This window comes from Hermetia illucens, chromosome 5 (genome assembly GCF_905115235.1).
Source record: "Hermetia illucens chromosome 5, iHerIll2.2.curated.20191125, whole genome shotgun sequence".
Classification (NCBI taxonomy): Eukaryota; Metazoa; Arthropoda; class Insecta; order Diptera; family Stratiomyidae; genus Hermetia; species Hermetia illucens.
Genome location: NC_051853.1, coordinates 70438175 through 70460316, shown reverse-complemented (window position 1 = coordinate 70460316; position 22142 = coordinate 70438175). Strand labels below are relative to the sequence as shown.

General features: G+C 37.0%; 1 long non-coding RNA gene across 1 annotated transcript; it reads right to left on the bottom strand.

Annotated features, from left to right (window-relative positions):
• Positions 1 to 1168: 1168 nt before the first annotated feature.
• Positions 1169 to 21420, bottom strand: LOC119657605. The gene is made up of 2 exons (XR_005250149.1): positions 21265 to 21420; positions 1169 to 1710 (listed from the first exon to the last, which is right to left on the bottom strand). It is a non-coding gene; the product is annotated as an uncharacterized LOC119657605 (long non-coding RNA).
• Between the last annotated feature and the right edge of the window lie 722 nt (positions 21421 to 22142).

The following is a 22142-nucleotide window of genomic DNA, read 5'->3' as shown; positions in this document are numbered from 1 at the left end:
AACGTACGGACGACACTCGATACATAAAAAGGTATTTGAAAGAAGAATAGAAGGACGAAAACCGGTGAGAGAATGCCGAAAGCGCAGGGCAGGTCTGTTGAAGAAGAGAGCGCACTACTGCTGGGATTCCGAAATTGGATGACGATCAATGTATCGAGTGGTTTAGAGGTAGGACATCCGGCGAAGGTTAATTGTTAAAGGTTTCCTTTGAACTCCAAATAAAAATGTAGTTTCTTAGTGTGATGTTTATCTCTTTTTTTTTTTATCTCTTACAACATCAAATATTTCAATACTCCTTAGTTTCTATTTTGTTTGTATTTGTTTTTTTTAAGTATTAGAGTAAAATATTATTTAAATATTAACTATTACATAAAGTTGAAACATTAAATGGATTTATTGGAATTATAAGATGACCTTTATTAAAATAACAATAAATTCGCCATATCTTTGGGCTTTTTAAATCTGAACCATCCTACTTAGCACCTACAGAGGAAAGAAACAAATAAATATTTCCCACAAACGGAAACATTTATTATTCTCTTTTTTTGGAATTGTAGATTATGTAGGAAAACTGAAGGCGTCTTGCAATATAATACTCTTCATTTTTACGGGGGCACCAAAAAAACATTCAATTTCAAACTTTTCACTTCCTACTCATGTACATCCTTCTATCGAATCCTTAGAAATTTTCTTTAAGATTCAGATATGTACAATATTTCCGTATTAAATCCTGTTTTGATTGATTTTCGCAATTGTTTTGTTAATTCAGGTGGGTTTTCTTTTTTTTAATGTTTGAATGCTTTTACTTTTCCCATACTTGCAAATCATGAAGTTTTGTTGAGTGTTACTATGGCAAAGCAACTAAAGTCTGGAACAATCTGGAAGAGAACTAAGCTACCAATATGAGATAGCCCACAAACACCGTATTAAATTAAGATATAAAAGACTGCTTTTCCGCTATATATATTTAAAGGGAATTTAGGAAACACAAAATATAGTATATTAGAAACTAATTATCCTGGCTGATGGACACATTGCACCCCCGCCAATAAGGAAAAATTTCTTAAATTTATTTCTTTAATTGAATTGCGACTCAATAACAACAACAAATATAGAAACTTCAACAATGATTTCTCCGAATATTTTCTGCAAAAATATTAATCTTAAGAAAACTGCAGACCTTTCGAATCTTTTACTTTCACATCACTAAAGAATTATGCATTTGATTACACACTGAACAAAAAGGAATGAAAGGGTTGACGTTTCGCGAGCAAATTTCTTCTTTTACATATCTAAACTCCGATGACTGGTAATTGTTGACCAGGGTATCCCACAATAGCCGCTGTCACACGCACAAGAGTCTAATTTCTAATCTTGTGCAGTGGCCAGCAGCTGCAATGAGTACCACATTGATGATGTTGCAAATCCTATCCCGATTCTAAACACCACTTAACACAGAGATATCCTTCCATTGTTTCCAGGACTTTTTCTTCGGCTGTTATCAACTCTAGGAAAGACATTCAAATTTCTATTTCTAGTAAACTGTCCGCGTTCAATTTTTCATTAAATTATTCATCCACCATATGTTGATTCCTCGTCAAGTTAGTTGAGTTGTCCTACAGACCACGTTTCTCGTCCTGAGTGGAGCATGCTAGGCCAGTACTCGGATAATATCGATAGTTGTGTTAATAATTGATAGCGTATCCCACTCTTGAAAGAAAAGAGGGAATTATTTAATTGTATTCAAAGTAGAAATAAAATCACTTTAAAAACTGAATTTGAAATAATAAATTCAAGAATGGTATCCTGAAGGAAGTTTTCTTAACAGGTTGTTCTACGATATTAGTTTTTCACGGTTTACTTCGTAGGACGAATTACTACTGACTAGTACATTGTTGTCCGACGGTCTTATGAGCGGATGGCAACGAACGAGACACGATAGGTGTCTTCCTCGTAGGTAAATGATATTATTTCCAAGTAGATATTAGTTAGCTGTCCGTTTGTGTTATGCATACACTAATAAGCTTTACGTACCTTTTTCTGGCTTCGCTGTTAGAGGCTTATGTGATCAATTACGTGCCATGCGTGAAGCAGGAAACAAAAAACAGGATTAGTAAGATGAGCTCGGTTGCTGATGTGGCTCTGTTATTTATGCAAAGAAAGCTGGAAAGCTGAGCAGATTCAATACATGCGGAAAAACAAATCAGCCTATTTAACACATATGACTGTCTTCCAGATCTTTTCAATGTAACTAACTCCCAGAAATGCTTATTTAGCTGGATGGCTATTACGAACTTTGTCTAGTATAAAAAGTTGATTTTAATAGACATTAAACTGAATATTCTAGGACTATTTTCTTTACAGCTTTCTTAGCTCCAGGTTAATTCTACACTTGTTGTTGCAATGGAAATGAAAAATTTCTATTCTTTGGCCTGATCGAATTTCAACTTCCTTCAACCTTGTATACATATGTATATCATTGCGCTGGAGGTCGTGGTTCTTAAGAGGTGGGGACTTGGAAATTGGGATTTTTCGGAAGGCTATCCGTCATCGAACAAAAATATAGATGCACGTGTAACGATCTATATTTGATTTTAGAGCATTCTGATTCCTACTCTAGATCGTTCTGCACAAACCACATTAACACTTTCCGGATTATTTTGAAACAATGTGCGGAGCTAAGATTTCCGCTTTACCCACTTTGCATCGATTTCGGGAAGGTTTTCCACAGCGCGGTTTTCCATAGAGCAGCCAAGATATTGTACGGGCTGCTCTAGGCAGCCCCTCCTGCCGAAGAAACTAATAGGTATTGTCAGAGCCACATATAATGGAGCAATATAAGCGGAGTCCGCTAGGATTGCATTTTGTTACCGATACCTTTTCTTAAAATTTATAATAACAGTGTTAAGGAAAATTGCACCGCATCTTAGAAGAACTAGTGTGCCCCTTTAATAGTAATAGCATACCTATTCTAGTTATCGATGACGTTCTTCATACTGCCTTGTTCGGGGGCCGTGGATTGATTCAATGGACCATAACATCGTTCCTCAAACATCTCGAATACTCTTATGAAATGTGATTACTTTCTCATCGGGTCATGGACTTTGGCCGAATGGCTCTAAATTGAGAAAAGGAGGCATGCAGAGTAAATACCAGTAAAAATAAAGTACTCAGTCTGACAAGATACGACCCTCTTCCTTTCTTCGTTGATGAGTAGAACATTGAATGGATTGTCCAATTTATCAATCTCAGTAACGTGGTTTGTGTTAATAGGGACACGTAACTTGATGTTGCCCGACACATTACTATCGCTAGATCCGGAGCGCTAACTTCATTGCTGGTTGGGCCATGCTATGGAACCATTTCACAGTAACTGAAGATATGGCCCAGAACCGTAGAGGAGAAGCGCCGGCTTCACAGGAAGACATGGACGGAACTGAATTACATTTCGGTGAACCAACACAAATGACAAATATATGTGGTTTACACGCTATGCCCCATTTAGGAGACAATGCACGTTTACAAAAAAGGACTCGCGATGACAGTTCAAAGTTATGGGATTGAACTATTTATCAAACGGATGTGACCATGCGGTGAGCATGATTTCAGGGGTCCTTTCCAGAACAAAAAGAATATATGTTGAAATCTATGTAAGACAGCTGTGTCGTCCATTAGTTGAAAAGGGCATCGTCGCATAAAATGGCGGCCGTCTGAAAACGAGTTCTGGTTTTTAATTTTTTTCTATTTTAATATCCATATTTGTAGTTTGTAGACTAAAGCCACATATTTTGGAACCTCCATGGTAACTATCGTTCGAGTTTAAGGGGATGTGACAGGATTAAATTTTGATTATTTTACTCTTTTCAAACAGTTTATTTTTTGAGAAAAAGACTGATATTTGTATGAAATTTTGCATATATATTGTCATAATATTAAAATTTAAAAAAAAAGGATTTAAGAAATTTTCCAAGCTGATATTTGTTTGTCGCAATTCTTTTAATAAAACGTCAATAATTGACGATGTGGATGATTTCGGGTCACTGAGACATCTAAAAAAAACAAAAAACGGGGTTTCAATCAGCATGAAATTCTTTATAGAATAAACCACAATCAAAAAATTTCAGCATAAAATAAGAAAATGGCGGCGATTTTTAAAATTTTTCGGTTTTTGGCGACAAAAAATTGAATTGAAAAACAAAATATTTAGCAACTATCTCCTTCTCCGAGGTTCATTCTATTGCTTTGAATGTGTATAATGATGTATCAAAATTTTAAAGCGAGTGGTCAAGTGTTTTTTTTCATCCTCCATGATAACTCGTTGTTTTGAGAAAAACGCGTTTAACAATTTATTACAATATTGACTTTTCAGTACACAAACTGAATCATAATCGGTAGAACCAATTTCCAAAATGTTCCCTTCTATTTAGACAATATACCAACAAATCGAGAATGTGTAATATAACCATCTAAAGCAGACATTTTGAAGAGAAAGGCACGACGAAAGAAGTAACAGGCTTCAATGCGGCTTTGACCCGCCGCGCTATATAACCTAGCAACTTATTTTAAAAATTTTCAGATGTATTTTAATCAAAATCAATCAAAAATTTACAAAAATTAAACCCGTCACATCCTTTTAAGGAAATTTTAGTCTACAAGTTCTACTAGTTCCAACACCCGAGTCTATAGATTGGAGTCTGCTCTTTTCTTAGGACTTAATTGATGTTGCTATCTTTTTCCATTTTCCCGCGTTGTCTCGGGCTTTTATGCTTGTTCTCACCTTCATTTTAGCATTTCTTTACTTTAAAAATATGGTCTTTCTGAGAGTTTTGTATATATGGCTAATTGTGCACTTTATTGTGACTAGGGCTACTGAAATAAATTAAAATCCTTCATTGGGAATGCTAAATAGGAGGCGAGAGAAGCAGAAAGTTTTTGCACTCATATTAAGGGACGAAGAAGGAATAAAGGAAGGATACTGCCAAAAGAAACAATCTTCATAATAAAGTCTTTGGTGAAAAAAGTAACTCTTCTTTTTTCCTCTTCAGTATCCGTAAACAGATGGCGGGATGTTTTAAGTTTTCTCTACCTATTTCTCGTTTCCATTTTTTGTCTCAATTACACTTTATTTTGGAGCAAACTTCACAAAGGACTTCGCCAATTGCCCAAATTTTTATTGACACCATCAGCTCTATGGACAAGGTCACCTATGTAAACCATCATGAAGAAAGCACACTTGTACTTTCGGGATTTCATTGTCCGTTTCATATGTAAGAATATTTCAGTAAATAAATATATTCATAAATTCAATAAAATATGAAAATATGTCTTACTACTACTACTTTCTCCTTTTTTAATAAAAAGGATCTTTCCGAAACTATAGTAACGCGTCCTATGTTATGCATCTGTTTAGCAATGATTATTTCAACAAGGTAAGAAAAAAAAACAAATAATAATAAAAATCATTGGCGCAACAATCCATATTGGATCAGGACCTTGAAGGATGTTAGAGCACTTCATTCAAAACTGTGACGGTACACTATAGTGTACTACAGTACAGTAGGGGCAATGTAGTCAGCATTGCGCTCACCCAAGATTATTACCCTGATTTGACTCATTCACAGCTGAGTCGACTGGCATCCGACATCCAGTCACGATAACAGATCCCCCTGCCACCAGTGAGATTTGAACCGCAACCTTCTGCTACAACAGCCCAGCGCTCTAATCACTTGAGCCATCCGGACACACAAGAAAAAAACAAAATGGGAATAAACATATATGGGCCTTCAGTATGATAAGCAAACCACTTTTATTCCATAAAAATTCAAAAATGGCCATTTTGACCTATTACAATTTTGTTGATAATGCCGATGTTACACACTATCAGATGTATTTTGAGGTCTATATCCAGAGGCATCATTATGTTTTTTTGGAATTTTTTGGTAAGATAATTGCTGAGAATGATTCGTCTCTTACTTCAAGTTGTTACTTTTTGATTCCTTACTCCCTTATCTCGTAACCAATGTCGAATTTGAGACCTAGACCTAGACGAAACCATGGATTTGAAACCTATATAGTATATATTGTGTATATATTCCTTTTGCCATGCCTATGTTCACGCTGCGTGGGACGCTCCTAAATTTTTTTTTTCACATTAGACTTCTTGATATGTTAAGACCCTTTTGGTCGTCATCACCCATTTTGTCTGTCCCACGTACAACATAAGGTTTTCTAGGAAAATTACTTTTATCCCGCGTTTCCTCTTTTTGGTTTTTGATGAAATACGATTAACGTTGTCAAATTAGATCCTTCTGCAACTCTGAATAGCATCTACACTTTTGTTAACATGTATTAATCGCTAGATATTTTTTGAATGATTTTTTTCTTCGTGTTTGATTAATTTTTTGGAGGTGGAAGGAGTATTTCTTTATACTTTTTGTACACTAGAATACTTATGAAAGAATCAGTTTACACACCCCAACACCCATGATACGTCTTCACTAAGTCAACCATTGATCGAGATGCATTTCGCGATATCCATTGTCACGTGGAATGCCGATAATTAGTATGGTCAAGGGACTGCTGATTTGATACAAAATATCCGGACTACTTATTATAGGGAGTGTAAAATGAAAAAAAAAAAGGTGGGGACGGATTAGCCGGAAATACGGATAATCGATGCAAGAATTATTGGGATTCAACTGTATCTTTATTGAACAACGAAGCTTGACGCTGAGGCTTTCAAAACTTTTTTTATGCCAAAATCGGAGACTTCCGTGTTCTTGAGATTCGTACGAATTGCTCACACTATATATTTCCCTGGATCTGTATTACTGAATTGCGTACTCTGCTAGCAGAAACCTGGTCTACAACTTTTATGCAAACGTTTATCCACAATTAATTAAATAACCTTCATTTATAATCGACTAGTATTTATAACCGATGGGTATTACTTCATTACTCAGAATGGACCTATTTACGCCCTTTTAAACCTCGTTCAATGTTCCAGAAAGGTGTGTGATTAATTTGCTAGAAAACTACCTTGATATCGAAACTTCCTAGAGCCATTCGAGTGAGTACTCAAACTGAATATTCTCACTATTCTTATACAATTGTGTCCGTGTTAATTGTGTTAATTTAAAGATTCCAAAGTTAAATATATTTCTGTCAGGAGCAATTTTCTGGTTTATTTTGCCGAATGCCTGTGCAATTTTCTGTACTCTAGAGAAAATTCAACTTCAGAGGCGTACAATTGAAACATTTTTCAATTTTTCTGCTCTTGAAAAGGGTATATTTTTGCGATTCAAGAATGAACTCTGGGAGGATGTACCTACATTTGTTTGCCCTGGATAGGATTTGGATGGGTTTTAAGATAATAATTAGCAAATGCCGCCCTCTTTTCCACATTGCATATAGCCCAGGAACCAACCTCCAAATTTTACGTAGCTGAGAGCACTGCTGTAGTCGACAAATGATTCAAGTACTTTTGGTGTTCCGTACCTCGATCTTGTTGTACAATCCTTCTCCTTTTCCTGTGTGACGCTCGATATTTCAACCTTTTTTTCAATCTCTTTATAAGTTATTATTGAGGTCTTAAGTAATGATACAAAAAATCTTAGTTAACGAATTTGATAATCGTTTGTATTTCATTTTTGTGATCTCTGTTTGTAGTTATCTGGAACCAAAAGTTCAAACGTTTTCTTATTCTGTATGCTTGTCTCTATCATCCGAACCATAATTATAAATTTGCTTGACTAAACACTAAAATGGGGGAGTTTTAAAAAAAATCTTCAAAAATCACTTCTACTTTTCGTTGAAAATCCAAGATAAAAATAAGAAGTTATTAATGAAAATACATAATTGTGGTTCTGATCAGAACTACTGATGTGTAGAATGTGTCAAAATTTCAGCCTGATTGGTTCAACAGAGTTTTAGTTTTGCTTTGTGTCAATTGAAAAAATGTAGTTTGAAGAAAAACGCGTTTAAAACTTTCACGTCATGCCAACGTGGCGCAGGCTCTTCTATTTACATAAACATGATGAATATCTTGAATTTAGTTATAAACTTTCTGCAGTAATTTCCCAACATATTTTTCTTTTGAACTATGGATATACCAAAGAGAAAATCGATATCTGGAAACTAGGAAAACCACCTTAATTTGTTAATGACTCCTTATGGTCACTAACCGCAGGTGCGGTCTAAATCCTGCCTTAGTAAGGAAGGATCAGATTGTATGCTGAGGTCCACCAAGTCGATATCTCTTGCAATTCCCTGCCATCTTGACCTACACCCATGTGTGACATCTTCTTTCTCAATCGTAGGTGTATATAGACTTCTCGGGGTGCATCATCTTTACCGTACGAATAAGGTGGCCCACCTCCCGAAATCTTTTGAGCTGGATTTTATCCGCAATGAGATATTCGTGATATCACTCATCGATTTTTTTTCGTGGTATAGGCTACGGAATTGTCTATATTAGTGGCTACTGTTGTCTCGTGTTCATCTCCCTGGCTGTTCTGCTAAGGGGGAATGTGATGAGTTGCATTGGCTAATTCAACCGTTTTATCAATTGATTGTTAATCAACTTGGATTTGTCATTTAAAGCACTTCGAGATTCTTATGGCTATTGGAGAATAGTCTGCAGAAAAACGGGAGTATAACTAAGCAAATCGCAGCTCACAATTTAAGTTTCTTAAAGTTGCAGGATTGATCAAATCTGCTGGTAAGCCGGTGTCCAGTGGGGGCAAAGTTCAAAATATTGTACCGATTCAATGCAGCTCATACCTGCTTTTTTTCTCATGTAATAGACAAACAAATTGATGGTAGTTGATGGTAGGTGGCGGCGAAGACGTGACAGCAATCCTGTTATTCGGATCAAAACCAAGTAGCCGAGGAAAACGTCCACGTAGTGGCACCACGATACGCTGTATTCATTATGGTTTGCTGGCCACGATGTAGTAGGCGAATTCTCCAAAGGCCTAATTAGGTTGATCAGACCTGAATCTGCACGGGGATTCATCTGAAGTGGTATTAAGTCACGAAATCTTATCAGGGGTATATTGGTACCATGAGAACCGAGATAGCCCCTGAGTTCCCATGTCTCATTCCTGTCTCATATGCGTTCAGCTCGGTTATAGTGGTTGGCCCTCTAATGGGTATTTACGGCTATATTCAAGCGAACAGAGACCTTCGGGCCTCAAACGTGGTGTTGCGTTTCAACACGTGTGCCGTTCTGCTTAGTTCAGTAGAGATTTAGGTATGAATAAGCTGAGCCATACTAGGCGTTGTGATTGCCTCAGCGAGACTTTGATAGTAGTCATAAAATCAATCCTTGTCTTAAGAAGACCGTGGGGCTAAGTCGAGTCTGCAAGGATTCATCTTAAGTGACTTTTGCCACGAAGATTCACCAAAGATTATTAGATAGCATGGCAACCGGAATGGCTTCCTGAGGGTATATGTTCCGGGAGAGTTCTTGGAGGCTATGCTCTCGCCCGGTTATTTGCGGTTGGCCCACTTGTGGAAGTTTCATGGTGGTTGTGATCATATTGCGGATAGAGCATCTCGTGTGCTCAAGCGTGGTTGCACTGTATAAATAGGGGCCCGTACTCCATAGTTGTTGCAGAGGTGTTAAATTTGCCTCACATCCACTGGTATGAATGCTGAACCTGAACTCAGCATAAACTAGTACCACTATACCAATCATGGCGGGGCTTTGATTGTAGCTCCCATTTTGATTTGTCTTAGCCATTTCCTACCGATATGGACCAGAGAATTTCCGTTGTTCATCTTGAAACCTTTATCACCTTCTTAAGTGCTGCATGTTGGCGTATGTTTTCGGTATGCAAAATGTAGAAAATATCCTATTTCAGCGTTTCGATGGGAGCAGCCTAGTTTTGTCTAAATCGGTCATGTAACCACTGTCAAATAGTCCAATTTGAAACACGCTATCTTGTGAAAGAACCAACATTATTACAACAGTACAAAGCATACTTTCAAAGTGCTAAATAAAGGCTGGTTATCCAAACCTTAAGTGTATACGTGTTGAAGTGAAACAGGACTGTGTGTTTTCACCCTTATTGTTTATTCTCGTCCTGGATGTGGTTATGGAGTAAGCAATCAAAGATAATAAACAGGTCTGCAGTGGGGAAGTACTCGATGACCTTGCTTTACCGGCGGTATCTCTTGCGTCACAAATTAAATGATATGTAACACAAAATTGCGAAATTAATGGTAAATCGATAATAACTAATGAAATGAACGCATGGCTATTAACGCAGCAAAACAAACTTACGAAGTAAATTCCAGAGCGCGGACATACCTATGCAAATATGTAGATGGCTTGGACATAGCATATTTAGTATGGTAAACAAGACAACAAAATTGTCCATTGAAAGTTCTAATGTAATCCCTAGGGTGTATGAAGAAACTGTCGACCGAAAGCAACTCGCCGGCGGAACATCCATAACGAGACCGTGATGTAGTGGTCATTTTGCAAACTTAAGGGGGTCATCCTGTGTGTCGCATCCGCAGAATTGAATTTTTTTTTGCATCAATTGCATCTAGATATAGTGTAGAATATATGGGCAAAGTGATTTTTTGATATTCGGAGTCGTTTGGAAATTATGGTGTTAAATACGTCATAAGTCACATGCCACATTTAAGTCGATCGCTGTTATAAAGCGCGTATTTATCGGTCCGAATGAAGTATGAATGACTTCACTAAAAGGACAAGAATTGAAGCCAAGGCTGTATATGTGTTTCTTGAAGAAATCTAAGGTTTATGGACTTGGTATAGCAGATTAAGATCAGTTAAGATTTTATGGCTAAAAATCACATTCTAAGTTTTAAGGTCCCTGATCACATTTCCAAAAGGTAAGATAAGATTAATTATCCATATGTATTTATTCAAAGAATTTATAACGGATAAGACAATGAGGAAAGTAAATCACAAAGATTAGAATGTAAAAAAGTCATACATTTTAGTTTTCCTTTTGTCAGATTTTGAGGGCAAGCTCACGTCCTTAACTTTAACATTTATTTTGAGTTAAGTACACCGTTAGCAAAATTAATTACTGCATGTTCAATTCATCATCCTCGGACCCCCAGTTAATCGATGAATTTAACTTTAGATCAATAATGTCGTCATTACGATCTTCGACCTGAGTTCCTTTTAGGTCCTACCATATTCAGGAATCTTTGGTTGTGCATTGTGCCGTTCGAAACATTCATGATATAGCTAATCCAGAAGTTTTAACAGTTCTGTCTTTGGCAAGAAAGTGGGATTTCCATATTAGGATAATGTCTGATAATAACGGTGAGAACATGGCTGGTAATTTTAACCGTCAGATCCACGCCAACGTTCCGATGCCCAAGCTGCAGAAGATGCATTCCCGATGGAACTTTTGCCTTGGAATCAGTGGTGTAGTAGGTGGGCAGGTAGCCAGTTCCGGACAACTTCCAGCCGAGTGACCATTAATGCTTCGCATGTTGCGAAGGTGAATAGCCAAAGCCGCACTGTAGCATACTTTGGAGTGTTGTGGTCCTTCAGCTGACATTGTCGTCATTGCAATTATAAACTTGGCAACGAGAGTCTGTGGGGCCCCTATATGCCGGTCTCCTACATATTGGTGGACGGTGACAATTGTCCACCTGCGGATGGAGTGCCACAAGCCCCGCCATTTGGCACAACGCTTAAACAACACAATGCCGGGTTGCAGATTAACTAAAAAGAGACTCACGAGCCTGCTGCTTCCATGAGCTACTTAAGGGCGTATATGGTGATCCATGAGGACTCTGTAATATACTGATCACCCGGAAAAGCGAGGCCCTGCGGGAATCATTTTCAATTAATGCCGAACAGATAGACCGAATTGTGTGGAAATTATTTTATGCGGATCCACGTCGAAAATTTTCCCCTTTTCAGTATAAAAGAGCTGGAAGAGGCAGTACAAGGGTATCTTTGTAGAGAACTAGTGTTTCACGCCGGAAGGTGAAAAGACAGTTCAGTTTAAGAGAAGGGAATGCTATCATAGATGTTGTGGAAGTTCATCGAGCTGGGGCACCCCTAGCAACGTTTGGTCTCAGAAATATATTCGGCTTCGTAACATTACGGGTATGCTAGACACACTCGAAAGTGGTTGCTCAGAAGGAACGGCAACAAACCTTAAATAAATGGAAGCTCGCTTGGGAAAACGAGTCAAAAGGCAGATGGACACCGCGACTCAACTTAGGTTCGTGGCAAATCCGAAAGCAGATTAAGATTGATAATTTTCTTATCCAGCTTCTAAGCGGGCATGGAGGTTTTCCATGTTATTTGCACGAGATTAGGAAGGTGCAATTCCCTGACCGTGTGTTCTGCTTCGGATGGCGGCGACACCAATCACAAACGATTGTGGAAGGAGATATGGGAATCGCCAGCAACTTTATGCAGATACGATAGAGAGGACTCTCTCTGGGTTATACTATCAAGAGGTGATGTGGAGCACTGACAGATTTTCGAGCGGCTACTGTAGCTCAATAATTGTTGTAGGGATGAATGTAAGGCTTCCTAAATCACCATAACGAAAGGCCTTCACTCTCGGTTATTCAAGCGGAAAAGCTATAGTTGCTTCGGAAACTCGAGTTCTGGCCAGACTGATTTTCATTCAATCAGTAGTTTTTTTGAATCCGTATCTACAATAAATTGTTCGTTACCTTCTAATCTTGTTTCGAACACTAGCCAACATACCAAATATGAAAAAGCAGGTGCCTGATTATCTCAAATCAGTAAAAGTAATTGGTAAGGAAGCCTAAAGTCTAGTATTATGAGGATGTCGCTGTCATTCAGTGAGTACGAGACCAACCTGATGTTATTGTGGTATACTAGTAGATCCACTATAGTACTCGGTTCCTAACCATGTTTTATTTATTTAATTTGTTTCACACCACACCGAAACTCCCAAGATCTTATTAGCGAATGATTTGGCGTATCAAATAAGGAAAAAGTGTAAACGGTGTTGTAACCTTCCCGACTTTTTCTGCAAGGGCACAACTCAATTTCGAACCTCACTCTCCGCAAGCTGCTTCTTTACTCCTTCAAACGCGATCATGGTCGAGGATGCTTAAAACTAAGTAGAGAAGGGATCACAATATCATCTATTAGCTGCTTTTGTAGGCCAGGGCATCTCCCATATTTTTAACCTTTTTGTAGATTTTGTGTAAGCCAAAAACTTATTAAAGTCGGTTTACTGTTTGTGTGTCTGTCACCCTCATTTTCTCAGAAGCGATTATTCCTATTGATATGAAATTTGGTGGTGGGAGCTGTAAATCCCCACGCATGCAATGAGTTGAATTTAAGGGGGATATAGGAAATACACAAAACCTTTCATACTTGAAGCACCGAACTTCTGGTTTCCTGACTTGCTTCTTTGTGGTTCCGATCATCGTCGTGATTATAACAGTTTTCTGTATTTTTATATGAGAAATGTTTTACACATAGAGAACATTCTATCTTTCGTTAGGCCAAAAATCTGTGTGACAATTCTCATTTCAAACATGAACACTTGGCAGGGTGTTGCCTAAGTTTAGCGTCAATATCTCTCTTGCATAGGTTGGGCAATCCTCCTTTCAAAAGGGTCATTTTGCAGCATTTCTCCATGTAATATCAACATTTTCTTGTGCGTAGCGCAAGTCCGCGGTCCATCTCTTGAATACTCAATTGAAGTCCTCGCAAGGATGATATTCACTTTCCTATAACAGAATTTCTTTCCGATTTGTTCTGCTGAAAAGCTTTGGTCAATGCTGCTTGTGTCGTTGAACAGCTCTGTTACAATGTTCTTGGTAACATGTTTTTGTTTTATTCAAAACGTCTTGATAAATTTGGATCCTCTGAAAGGTTTTTTATATCTTTCCATATACAAGTAATCCAATTTCTCCTTAAATCATGAAAACATGAATTGATCATATTATTTTGGAACTTAATTCTTTGACTTTCTCGTAATTTGAGGGCACACTTTCCCTTATTAGATTGGCAGGCACTGCCATCTCAACTCTGGAGTGGATGCTCAACAGATTACACTTTGTGTGCTTCGAGAACTAGCTTCGATAGTTGCTTATAAAGATCTCTAAATTTCGAGTCATATGTGGCTTCGATTTTTTGAAAGAAGTAAGTTCATAAGCATGATCTTGGTATTTGGCCTTCCTTCATAATCATGTTTCCTTCCTTCAAATCAAACATTAGATTTAGATCGCTCACCAGCCGTTATTTCAGTAAAGAATATTACTGTGTGGCATGTGTACTCGAAATGACTATTGGCTGCTTTCAAACCATTGGGAGGATATAAACTTAGGTGTTTTTGAAAGATTTACTTAACCATTTTTTTTAGCTGATACGATTCGACGTTAAAGACGGCGTTTGACAAATTTATATTATGGCCCTAAGACAGCCGTTCTGTGTAGATATAACTAGGCACAAATGGGCGTTCCTAGCCCGCGACCATTGTATGGTACCCTAAGTAACCATTGTAGAGTGACTCTAGGTTTTCCAAATTCCGGTTTCGGCCAAGATAGAGCTTACTTCTGAAAACTGAGTTGACACTTTTGCTCAGTTGGGTGGGAAAGGTATCCGAGTATTGTAAATTGAAGGCAGATTTCGCTCCAGCATATGAAGTGTTTAAAATAAACGGCTATAGGCAAAGGACATCATTTTTACATAGCGGACGCCCTGTTATTGTTACTCATCTAAGGCCAGAAAGTTTTTCAGTAAAAAATATCACGGAAGAGCATCGGTTATTTGGTTTCCCTTATTTATTTATGTAGGAAAAATTTTAAAATTGGAACATTATGGAACATGATCCAAAGGTTGTAATTGGTAATTTTTATATAATTCGAGGAAATGTGTGCGCAGGCTTAAAGTATTTCACAATGCGTGCACATCCAACAGGCGTCTTTGCCGATTTCCAGAATATCCAACTTCACTTGCACTTCAGAGAATTTCACACTAAAATGATGACTCAAACAGGAATAAATTATTTTTCACATCTCCAGGTTATATTTTTCAGTACTACGTGTTTCCAATCAGTTTCAGCTAAAAAAGTCCACACTAACAATCTGCTCGAAACCTTTCACCAAAAAAATTTCCATTTTCATCGGAAATTCCCAATTCCATTCCACTGAGTAATATTTACATACTTACAATCACCTCCTGCTCACATTCAAAAGTACAATTATTCAATTCAGCGAAATTTACCACAATTTCCTCGAAAATCTGAATTCGAGGTCCCAATTCCGAAGTATCTTTCCCCCCCTAAGACGAAGATTTTTCTATTGCAAAAGCTCTATGACATTCACGACGACGAAAACGATGAGAATGTTTAACGCGCGCACACCGAAATGCACACAGGCTACAGGATACAATCCGTAAGGATATAATATTCCACAGGATACTAATGTTGCCGACGCGGTCATCGGCCACGCTACTTGCGCGCCATTTTGTGCGAAAAGATGGCGATGAAATGTAAGTATGACTGGTGACTGGCTGACGATGACAGTCATCACTAAAAAAGGACGAAATCGTGCCCAAAATAACCTTTGACCTTTACGAGATGAGATTCAGTGGAGGTTGAAAATAAAGATTGGTTTGAAATAAGGGAGTATCGTCGCTGTAATGAGAATATGTTATGTGACTTTCTTTGATGTTGAGAATGTTGAGTTGGAACACATATGCTGGATATTATTTCTGGAACATTTCGGAGTGTTTCAATTAAAAATTTCAATTGGTTTAATTGTGAAATGGAAACAGCAATATTTTCCGGGATATATACGAGAACATAGATTAATGCGAAAACTCGCAGGCATAGTTTACCAAACAATATGCATTTGTAAACAATCAGGACGCAGTGTCGTCCTCTATTTAAACCAAAGTTACAGGAGCTAAAAGTACAGTTTCATCTTTATAACTGCACTGACACCGACGATAAAAGAAATTGCAAATCTGGGAAATAATAGTTTATCTGTCAATATTTTATTTTCGTACCCTTCCTAACTTTTATACCGTAAATATGTCCTTACTTTAAGGGATTTCGTCCAAAAAAAAAGACGATAACTAAGGCAATCCAAACAGCCCTTCATAAATATGATTATCGAAAATGTATGCCAATGAACGTTCAGTGGACGACGTGAAATAGCTACATGCCAAAATCCAAAGAAATAAATGATTATTTCATATCATTGCAAACCCAAAACGAAATAATCAAAATAGGTACAAATCTAAGATCCAAATTGAGGAAAAAATGTAATGCTACTATCGCTAAGATAGTTAAATTGGTTGCTCAATGTATAGGGTACCTTAAACCTCCTATCCGAGGTATAGTGTATGAAAGAAATTTGCCCCCTATTTCACACAGTATAATCTCAGTCTTTACCCTTTTGTAGCAAGATCGATGCATCTGAATTGGGGTTTTCGAAGTTTTTCAAAAGATTCCCCCACTTTACGGCCATTTTCGATCTCCTAGACCCCCCAACCTATATACCATTTTAAAGGTCTAATTCTCCTCTATTCAAGTGATTGCGAGATAAACTCCCTTTCTCGAAATTCTCAATATTAACGGAGATATAAGCGATCTCTCTATACTCAAGTCTTAGGTAACTTGTTCCATAAGCACATATGATATGTGCCTACAACATCGAAGGTGCTGCGGCTCGAAAAGTTTCTCCTTTTCTGCAATTGGACCACACCGTCCTTTTGTTAGAAAAATAGATTTCGTCATGTAGCATTTTATGACCGCAGCTTCAGTCTCACACGCATTGGACAAGTAAAAGACCAAACGTTAAAAAGGGGATCACTATAAAACCCTAGTGTATGGGTCAACCCGGGCAGGAATATACAGACAGAACTCGAAAGCGTAATGGACAGCACAATGTGTTGATATCACACTTCATATTCATATAAATATAAAAATTGTAGCGTCAGTTAAGCACGAACAGTTCTGATCTGTGTTACTAAATAGCTTTATTATTGTGTCCTTCAAAAGGTTCAAATATCTTTAGAGGGATCTGTGCACGATACGATTCCTTTCCATATTACCATATTACCATCGACTTACAAATTCCTATTTTATTTCAAATTGTTTCGCGATAGCGAATTCAACAACGAAATCGGTCTTACCAACGAAATGAGCCGCTTACTATCAAGGACAGTAAACCATTCTTACTTCTGCAAAACTCCTTTTCCATTTATTGAAATTTCGGTGTATGAACAACGCTTTTTTCCATAGCACCAATATTAACTATCAGATCCCTACGTTCATTTTCTTTTTTCACGGCACCTCCATATTCTTCCAGATTTCGTGGTTACCTTGTAGTACTTGATCGTCAACTTAGTTGTCAAAAGCATGCACGTTATATCATCCTCATGGACCCAATACTTCTTCCGAAAGCCCGGAATAACGACCTTAACAAACTTAGGTTGGTTGTGCAATTTAGAGGGAAGTCCTATAATTTTTACCCTGGGCCCGTATGTAACCATTGAATTATGTGCTCCTCAAGGACCGGCAAAGTCAGTAACTGCTATGTAACTATCAAGAAGAATAAGAGTAACCTTGTGGGTGAAGAGATAATTAATCCTCAACGAAATTTCACTTGTTTTCACCTGTTCCAGTCAAGAATTTGATTTCTTTACAAAACTAATAATTTCTTTAACTTTATTGGAAAAAGTGAGCATTTCACAAATAAAAATTTTGGCAATATTTGTTAGGCCAAAGGTGTAAACAACAAATAAGTTCGATTCAGAGATTCTCGAAGACTCGAACAGCCAGGGAGAATTTAGGTCCTGTAGTATTTACATTTTTCTACCTACATTCGTAACGTAACGGCGCGGCAAAACATAATCAGCTCTCTAAAACGCCAATCCTGACAATATCGGGAGAATATAGACGAAATGGTTTACGAAGTTACCCGCAGCACGTTCTCCTGACATGTTACATCCCCATCCCCATCCCCCCCCATCTTCCCAAGATAATAAAATTACGAATCACTGAATAGATCCTCTTTTTCCCCGTTAAAAATATTCAATCAACCTAGGATGGCAAAAAACTAAATAAAGTCTAAAGAATTGATCACAAATGGTTGGATTAGCTGACGATATAGCACGTGCAACTTTCGCTGGAAAAGGGGCTGGCAACAAGGCAGCACAAGTGGTCGTCCTAAGAAGAACGCAAACAAGAATCCAAGTACCAATGAGGTTGGCCACTTTTAGAGAACTTTAAATATGTTGGGATAAACCTAGAGACGAAATGACAATAAAGAGCACGAGATTCAGATGCGAATAAGGATGACAAAACACACACTTTTTAGCCTACGGAAGTGAAAGGTTTACAGCAAAAACAAGATCTACAAAAGTATGAAGAATGCACTTCGACGTAACTATGAAGTAATCCTATATATAATATTATTATTATAATTATTATATATATATATATTATATATATATATATTATATTATTATTATAATTATATTCTGACATCCCAAGGCGGGGGCGGGGGGCTGGCTGGCTAATTAGTGCAAAGCAAGTAGAGCGATCACCTGTGTAGGGTATTTGAATGCAAAATTCTAGGAAGTCGACCTGTAATAAGTGACACCATGTCTGGAATTCTATTGAAGGTCGAAGATGAGTTTACATATGAGGTTCGAAAATACTGCAAATCTATCAAGGCAGACTGTGAATTATTGCTAAGGTCACAAAAAGATGAAAGTCATCAATTAAATCAAACAATCAAAGCAGGTTTAGCTGACCCAGCTGGCACAGGAACTGCATCGCAGGAAGCCAGGAAAAAGGATAAAGTTTCAGTAGCTCTAATAGGATAGTTTTTTAAGAGTTTACATTTAGCTACATAACAAGCCTGAACTAATAAAAGTTTGTCTGGCTTTGACTTCAACCATGATTGGTATCAGAAGTGTGGATACAACGCCCCTCAGATGCTGCGAATACCAAATTTCTTTTATTGTTAGCATTTCAACTTAATAGTGAAGTCAATTAGAACCTCCCTTTTTCGCATTATACGTTTAATCTCATTTTTTAGCTTGTCACTCAGCGAAATAACAGATCTTTGGATCTTGCTATAAATATCGTTTGAAGTATTTAATGAATTGAATTATACAATATTTTGAAAAGATTTCCTATATTTCAAATTTCTCTTACTTGGAGAAAACGTAAAACAACTTAATTGGAATACCGCAGTGTAAAAAGTGCTTATTTGCCCGGGAACTTCCAATCGGAAATTAGCTTGTTGACAACTTACTTCATCCACATACATTAGAGTATTCTACTCTTTTTTTTTACAAAAGCAAACAATACATCAAAGTTGCCAATATTATAAGCCAGCACAAGAAGATTAAATACAGAAGATTAATCTTTCTTTCTTGAAATTGTATGGTGGAAGAACAACATCGGACATGTTTGACGTGCTTCAATCACTTGCGCGTGAAAAGTTCTGCGCAGAGTGTTGATGGTGGTGGTGTCGTGTTTGTGACGCATAAGATAGGGATACATACATAAGAAACTCATCTAGGTGGTATCAACATAAGAGGATCACATTCCATACCGCCTAGAAACTCGATTTGCTCCCCCTGTATGTAGTCTTCTTAGGTAAAGATGATTAAGAAAAAATTCAAAGGGGACTGGACATCAAATTGAAAACTAGTTCAAAAATTACAGCAGCTCTCAGCTGCATGAGATGCTTAAGCGAGTGGCTATAAAATGAATACTCCATTCATAATAATGGCTAATCCTTCATATAGAATAAATTGAAAGCCTAAGATCGGTATATTTGTGACCTTTACATGATGATTGAAAATCATGCATTGTAATTAACATCATTGTGGCTTTCTTATTACTACTGTCGAGATTATATGGAAGCATCAATAAATATGCCGTATCGACTTATTTGATATGTATTTCGGAAACCAGTTATTTTTACGTTTGTTTATTCAACCGGAAAAATATGAAAAGAATGAGAAGTTTAGAATAGATTGAAATATTTGAATGAGCCGTTATTATAAGCATTTGGACCTAGGCTTTTACGAATCTGTGAACATCTTCTAGAAACAGGGAGTGCGCAGATTCTTCATTGGAGAAATTTTCTCAAGATATCGTCGTCGAAGCTCCCAGGAAACCGTGCAGGTGCATATAAAATGCAGAGGCGTCTGTTCCTCACATTACCGATATATAGCCAAGACCTCTAGTCCAATTTTTCCTATGTGGTATTTTAAGCAACTATGTTAAAAGCCCTGGTAGGGTTTTCATGTCCCCTTTCTTAAGGCACAGTCAAAATGCCCCTCTACATATTTCAGATTCTTTCGCAAAGATTTCCGCTTGGTGGCAGGAATTCAAACTTCTCCATTTGGATGTATGTAGTCTTGCAATTTAGCCTTTGAGAATAGATTTGACAGAAGATAGCATAATGACAAATACTGGTCGGACCATTGTGGAGTCAGACCTTTGGCAAGCCTCTTCATCCAGAATGTTTCATCTAGTCGGCCAAGTTTCAAAAGCAACTGGCGGTTGCTTCACCCCAACTATGGTTTTATATTTTAGTGTTAATAACGTTGCTTTATTTTCAGAACAGATTCGAATTGTGCAACATCGCCATTAAAAAAATCGCAAAATTCTCCGCCTGGAATATAGGCGTAATTTTTCCAAAAGTTGAAGCAGCTCCATTATCAGATTTTCTGCAAACATCCCTGATGCCCTATAACTGTCCGATCAGTGAAGATGACTAAGTCTGTAATCCCTAAAGACTATTGGCTGCGTTTTGAACAGTCTACTTTCTTAGTGATTATTCAAAACAGAACGGGTCGAACCAATGTCCATTGCTAGTCCAAGACAACGAATACATTTCTATGTACATTTGTTCGGATAGGATAATTAAATGGTTAACGATCAAATGTATATAATTCAATTGATTTTTACATGAGAAATAAGATAAGAGAAGAATAACAAAGTAGGTGTTACAAAAGATATTACATATACACATAAGGATATTACACTCCTGTAAATTGTTTAACTAATAATTCAGACCTAGTCATGGCTTGAGACACTAATGCAGTATTCTATAGTTTTTGATTTAACAAAATTTCTGAATAAATATTTTAATAAATCCAGATGAATATCACAATACTGTTAAGTAATAATCACTCCCAAAAATTTGTAATTATTCACGATGTTTTCACGATTATTCCTAAATATAATTTTATTCCTTACTTGACATATTTAGTCCAAACCACTAACTTACTCCTTTTGAACTGATCACTTCTTCAAAGCACATCTTTTACACTATCACAGAATAAATTTCCAACATTTCCCATTCTTGTTAAATCCTTATCAAGTCCTTCTTCAAGAAATGCACAGCACACATTATCAAAACACAATTGGACAATGATTTTATAAAGTTCACTTGTCGACTGGTCACTAGACAAAAAACATTTCTTTTTATATCCACTCACGTTCACCACCCTCTTTTCTTTGAGGGGTAATTAACATATAATATGTCCCAATATCGATGGAATTTCGTCACACACTATAAACCATATGACTACTGTCTACCCATCGGATACCTGTAAAGTTAACGGGATTTATATTTAAAGTATGTACTTACAAATAAGAAGTATTGATGCCCTTCTACAGAGTATACTTGCAAGGTATCTTCTTCCCCTAATACAATGGGGTAGTGGTGGTTGGTTTTGTATCTAAGCGGTTGAACTCTTCGATTATGTATGTATTAGTGGTAATATATGTGTTAAAATATAAAATTTTAAATCAGTAATTATGAATTAGTTAATCGATTTAATTTTATTTTATATATTTATAAATGGTTGCATGCAATGAGCGCCTGGAAGATCAGCTTCAGAATTCCAAATACAGAGTACAACGCATTATTACAGTTGATGAATTCAATCAAAATTGGAAGTTAATTGCAGACGTTACAGGTCATCGTTTATGGAACTTTCTTCCCAAATCTTCATCTTCTCCATGGGGTATAATTTCGGTAAATTAAACCTTTAAATGGAAATGTTGAAAATTACATTTAGTTTTCACTAACTAAAGTTTTACCGTGTTTTTGCTGAATTAAAAGATTTGTTATTAACTATATCCAAAAACAGGGTCTTTATT